Source organism: Solea senegalensis, linkage group LG13, assembly GCF_019176455.1.
Source record: "Solea senegalensis isolate Sse05_10M linkage group LG13, IFAPA_SoseM_1, whole genome shotgun sequence".
In the NCBI taxonomy this organism is placed as follows: domain Eukaryota; kingdom Metazoa; phylum Chordata; class Actinopteri; order Pleuronectiformes; family Soleidae; genus Solea; species Solea senegalensis.
In genome coordinates, this window is record NC_058033.1 from 12504786 (window position 1) to 12511586 (window position 6801).

Sequence of the window (6801 nt, forward strand, 5' to 3'; positions counted from 1 at the left end):
GAAATCACTCTGCCTAAATTGTTTCTCACAATCACACAACTTTTACAGCCTCATCAGTTTCAGTTCGTCAAGCTGTGCGGCGTCTGCTGCCAGCTTCACTTTGGCTTAATTGCGCTGATAAGTTTCAGGAGATTTGGCATCATTCCCTCACCTGTCGCCCTCGGGCGCACATCTCTACCACAGCGTTCCCACAGTCAGATGTGGGAAACTTGGCCTGGTTGCAGTGCATGTGTGTGTACCCACTGCTGCACCAAACACACGGTATATGCTGCGTCCAAGATATCATAGTAATGTCAAACCCACCCCACTAGGTTTTTTTAAAATTCCATGACTTTAGCGACAAGCTCTGTCCAAATCCTCGGTTTCCTGCGCAGCCCTGTAAGTGGTCACTTTCATACATATGCTACGTATTAATATAAGGTATGAAACATGAACGGTCTCCTCACCAAACAATGCAGTCTGTGAAAGATCACTTCAAACAGACGGAGCTACGTGCTCCATACGTTCACACGCACACTAATCTTCTGAAACATTTATGACTCGATGGGAACAAAAAAACCCACTGTACTGTAGATACATTCTGAATTTAAAGCTCCAGTGTGTAACATTTAAAAGAGTTTATTGGCAGAAATGGAAGGTTTTACCCATGAGTTTGTTGTTCATCAACTTTTTATGTGTTCATTAGGCACGAGTCTTGCTTTACAGAGGCTGCAATTTTGCACCACCATGTTTCTACACGAATGTTTCTAGGACAATTAAAAGCCATGTCCACAATCAACGTTTCATGTTTCAACATCATTTTAACTTGTCTTATTTTAAGACTTCAGCATCACGTCCAACAACATCATGGACGCACAGTATAGTCACAATGAAGATACACACACACTCACACAGTATGTAGGTGTGTGTGCTTCGATTTGCTTTAACTTGCCCTCACATGTTCACAAAAAAACAGTGCCACACATGCTTTGCAACTTTCTGGGAAAGCCGCCACGAAATCAGGCATTTTTGATTGCAACAATCTCAACAATCACATCCAGGACGGGCTGATTAGATGTCATTAATACTCAGACACTGGTGAGAACATTTTGGGATGATGACGTGAGTTAAAGTGTGATATACAGTTTGTTATTTAAAGTGATATATGATTAACTGTACATCCACCCATCGTCTACCGCTTTATCCTCCACATGAGGGTCACGGGGCTTCTGGTGCCAATCCCAGCTGACATAGAGCGAAAAAGCAGGCTCAACACCAGTGTACTGTATATATTAAACAATACATTTACACAGTGAGTATACCGTCTGGGTTGCATTTTTTTCTCACAGTCAAAAACAATCCAAAACAATAAAAAAAACACAAATAACAGAAACATTATACCCCCCAATAATGCACAGTACAACACAACATAGACTTGTGTATTACGCCAAAGGAAATACAAATGTTTTTCATGTGCTCTAAATCCTTTAAAGCTTCTGTGAGTGATGTTGTTCTTTCGTTAATGTCCTGCGAGTGTTGGTTTTCAGTCGGTTACTGTGGGAGCTGTGGTGTTGTGCATTAGTGACGCACGGCCTCCTGTCTGTTTTCGGTCAGTCGTGTTCACTGTAGTCAGACCCAGAAGACAAAGAACACTGTTCTTGCTAAACAATGAGGGTTCACCACAGGGGCAGCGTGACTGTTAGTTTAACAAGGCGGGAAAGTCCTCCATGGGGCAATAATGCTACAGGGGGCGGAGTCACCGCACGTACGTCACGGGGTGTTTTATGTGTATGAGTATGTGCCGCTGCATATGAACACGACCAAAGGTGAAACAGTTATTTGATTTTGGAATACGGACAAAAATCAGAATCGACTAGTTCCTCGCAGACAATAAGCATATTTTCATTCAACATCAACATCAACAGCAGGTTACTGAAGTCGCTGCTGCTCTTAAGACTTTGTTCCAGGGCCAGTTGCTTGTTTTAATCACCCAAATATGTTATATTTTCTTTGTGGGCTGGCTTCCATGAAAGTAATGAAAATATAATCCAGACAATGGCGACCTTCCAAAAACCTGATGGCAACATTTGTCAATGACTGTTTTCTCACTTACATTTTCACTTCTGGATTAGTTCCGCTAAAAATGTTTGTCACCGTGCTGAGAGATGCATTGGTTTCTGCTCCACGTCTTATTGATTAATGTTATAAAAGGAGAGAGCCTTGAAACTGGGGGTAGATTAACAGCCCGACATATCATAGACACGCAAGAACACCACAAGGACAAACCATCTGTTCTGCTTATTTAAGTATTTCTTAACTAGAGTTACTGCCCCGGAGTCGAACGCCTCCGCTGACCAACACTTTCTGTCAACACAGTTTCTCCAGACTCGCACATGACAATGTCCATGTTGCCTTGAAAGGATTTTAATGTTTTACGTTTTGACCTTTGGCCACTAAAATCTAAGCTGTTATCCTGTGAGTCCAAGTGAACATTTTTGCCACTTTTGAGAGATTCCCTCAAGATGATCTTGACATATTGCAGTCATAAAAACCAGAAAGACGGATGCACAACTCAAACATGTAATGTTGCTAGCCACGGCTGTCACCGTTGCCGAGGCCTAAGAATGTCTGTCTCACAAGAAGTGAACACGCTTGTGTGTTACTCACATGATATTGCATCACATCGCTGTACATGGTTACAATTAGACTGTTCATGCACATTTATCAGCCTGCAGGACAAAAGGACACTGTGCCTGGTGCCTTTATTTGCCCGAGCATGGTTTCAGTTACCTCCTCACATGTGATAAATGCAGCAGAAGTCATGATAGCCAGGAAGGTAAATGGACAGATTGGTATGTCTGCTTACTAAAAACCTGTGTCCTTGTTGTTTTATGATAAAGAGGGCAGCGTTCTTATCAATCAGCACATTTTTCCGGAGCTCCTCTGGAAACAAAATCCACATACTCCCCTATTGTGTGATATGGGGAGGATTATTTTTGCTCCAGGCAATCCGTGTTATTCTAGAGGGCCTCACGATCTAGTTTTTCAACGGGGGAAAGAAACATGGCAGACCTGTTTTGAAGACCCCTCCAGAAATGTGTTCCAGGGCCTCGGCTCAGCAGCCACACTGACAAACAGCCGTAACCACCCTGACCTTCCCCACCAACTTCCCCTGGAGAGGAACCCAAACAAATGTTGTTATTCAAGGGCTAATAATATTCTGGTATAAATAGGGAAAAAGCCGGTTTGCGTCAGGGGGAATGACACGATCACGGTAATTCAGAATAAAATGAGGACCAAAGAGAAGCAGTGGAACTGTACGCATGCAATAGTAACAATTTTCAACTTGGATTCTTAAAACATGGGGATGAAACCACAAATGCCACAGTTTTTTATTTTTAATCAAATAGTTTTTTTATATATAACTTAATTTTTTACTTAAATGAAGCGGTTAATTCAAGGAATTTCCTCGGTAACTCAAACTAATATGGCTGTCATTAAACTCAAATATTATATTACTATACCCCCATTTTTCCTACATCATACCTGATTTTATTTCCTGTGAATTTCCTGGGAATTGTAAACCTTGCCAAAATGTCTAGGAAATAAATTCTGCTGCAGAAATACACGAGACTTTGATATGTTTATGTTAAAAGCGCTCGTTTCAATAGACCATGTCTACTTGGTATATTAGTGATCAGACCCACTGTGTTTTCAACCTCAGAACGGCTGCGATCCTCACTTCAACTTTCCAGGAAAAATACAAAAGGTCAAGACGCAAGTGGCCATGGGTCCGACACTAAATTGGATTTTGTTCTTATAATCTAGACAAGAATCAGAATACCTCCCACATTTCTGGCAGCGTGTGCTGTGTTTAGATGCTCGTCAGCCAAAAATATCTCATAAAATATAAAGGTTGAACAAATGTAATAGCTTCAGATGGACTGTAATTTAGTCGAAGACATTTCCAAACCACCCTACGCACAAGTTCACTGTACTGTGTTAAAAAAACAGAATAATGTATGACTAAACACGGACAGTTAGAGAAGACAGAATAGCTAGTCTTCATCACAGCAGAGCAAAGAGCTCAAACCTGTTTCAAATTCTTATCGAGCCTGCGCAGGACCACGACGCATGTGGACCGTCTTTAGTTGTGGAACAGCAGTGTTTTATTTTTGATTGCAGACCACAGCGGTCAGTACTGTGTATTGATTGTTCAGTGGCTGCATACGTATGTGTTGTGTTTGTAAAACGAGACCCAGAACATTCCACAGTTTCTTCTGTCGCACCAGTAGTCCATTAGTGGCCCTTGAAATGGAGCCGGAGCATAATACACCACCATAAGAAGGTGGTGTATTACGCCATTAACATAACTCTTGTTACTGTTTCTACACTGAAATCAAACCCGCTATCAAAGTCTCCCGCAAGGTGAAGAATGATGGACAATATCATCCCAACTATAAGGTCATAACAAGTCCTTTTAGGGTGCTATTATGTTGTTGTCGTTAAAGATGTCTGATAGTGCTTCTTTAATCTGCGTGATAATCTGATCCTCAGGGGGGAACACAATGTAATGTTTGGACACTGCTGTGTTCTGGAAATGTTTTGCATTTACCCCGTAGAGTTTGTTATTGTTGGCTCTGTCCTTGCAAAAATTGACTTTGACAATGTAAAGATTTGTCCAAGTTGATGGGGAGTTCGGTTTCCAGTGTCTGGCTGGATAACCATTTTTTGTTTTGCTTGTAGCGTGGTTATCATAGGCAGAGCAAAGCAGCTTATTCACTGAAATACTTTGACCATCTATTTTCAGAAGGATTGCTTCTGAACTGACATTTATAAAAGAGGTGATGAGCCCTCTGGAGATTTCCTGATTTTTCCTGAAGCACCACCAGGCTTCTTAGATTTTGCATAGGTGGAGTATTAAGCCCCGCTCACCAAGCAGAAAAAACATTTCGACAACAGAAGAAGTTGTCGCCAAGGATAGTCATCTGAGCCTCAACCCCTGAACCCCAACTTTTGCAGCTATAATTGCTTCCACTCTTCCACACACCAATGTTTCTGTGTGAATTTGTGTCCATTCATTCTGTCTAGAGCATTTATGAGGTCAGGCACTGATGTTGGACAAGAAGACCTGGCTCACAATCTCTGTTCCAGTTCATCCCAAAGGTGCTCGATGGTGTTGAGGTCAGGGCTCTGTGCGTTCCAAACCAAAGTTGTCCAACTATGTCTTTATAGTCCTTGCTTTGTGCACTGGGGCATAATCATGTAGAAAGAAAAAAGTAAAACAAAGTTGGAAGCATATCATTGTCCAAAATGTCTTGGTATGCTGAAGCGCTAAGATTGTCCGTCGTTGGAGATAAGGGGCCTGATTTAAACATCTGAATTCAATACTTAACAGGTGTACTGTCCACTATACTTTTGTCCATATAGTGTATGTACATGGAAGTTAGCATTTAGCTCGGGACACCATGAGCTTCTAGTATGGCTGCTTAATCTTACTGTGGATACACATGGTGCTGATATAATCAGAAAAATGTGTTCCCACTGGGCAAATTCACATGAATGCCACCTCATCAACTGAAAAGTTTGTGAGTTTCTCCTCTATCCACAGACATGGGTGTAGTAATGCAACATGCATATGCATCTTTTACATCATTTATATGCTCTGTTATACATGGTCATTTTCTTTGAAATTCATTGAGCTCCAAATATTGGAAATAGGTTTTGAAATGTTTTTTTTTTCCCCACAGTCTAATTTCATATAAATATTGTGAACATAAACAAACTGAGAGATATTAGAGCTTTGATAAGGGACCTTCTGAGGAGCATGGAAAAACACGATTAGTATTGTCACTTGGCTTACACACTACTATTTTAATAGAATGATGCAGAACAGAGTAGAACTGGTTCGTTGCCAATCACCGGCAGCAGGGAGGGAAGGAGGTGGAGATAAACTGTGTGAGGAAATGCCAACAGGCAGTATTGTACTTTTGGTGGAGCTGACTTCTGTATCAGGAATTTCCAACACAATATTGAGTCTGGACCCCAAGAAAAGCAGAGATGATACCGGACTTTAACCAGCAGCATATGCACAGACAGCGTGTGTCGACGAACGGTACATATAACAGACAGCGTGCGACGTTAGAAAGTGCACTGAGAAAACATGCATTGCCCGTGGCTAACCCAAAGGTATACTTTTCAGTTATAAATGTCCAGATCAGAAATAGTGCACAGCGTGCCATGCAGCTGTTACAAAGCTCTTATTCAGTGGTGATGAACTGGAGTTCATGTAACACGTAGTGAACTAGCTGGCAGAGGAATAACAATTTTGCAAAGCCTGACATTCACTCAAACTCCCCATAAATATTCTAAGCATCTTATGCCAGTGACACAAAGGTCTGTTCCAGTGATACGTTGGATAAACGTCACTGTAATTTGTCCCAGCAGTGGAGTATGAATTCACTCCACATCAGACCTCCTAATAGAGATTGATACATTTAATCAAAAGTTCCCTCCGCCTTTGCCATCTCAAAGATTTTGTCCTGGTTATCATAACAATAACGTCTAATAACACTGAAATGGCGAGCAGCAGAGCAAGGGGCGAAATCGCTCCGATCTATCAAGACAACATTAAAGTAAGTGTACACTGATTAAGTGACTAGTCACAAATAAGTCACACATGCACTGTAAAACAACACTGAGCCATATTAAAGTCTGATTGGAGTCTAATGAGGAGAGCAATTCGAGCGGCTGAGTGCAGATCGCTCATACATGAGTTTACCTTCGGCACAGTTCACAGGGTGTTCATGCTTTCGTGGGTGC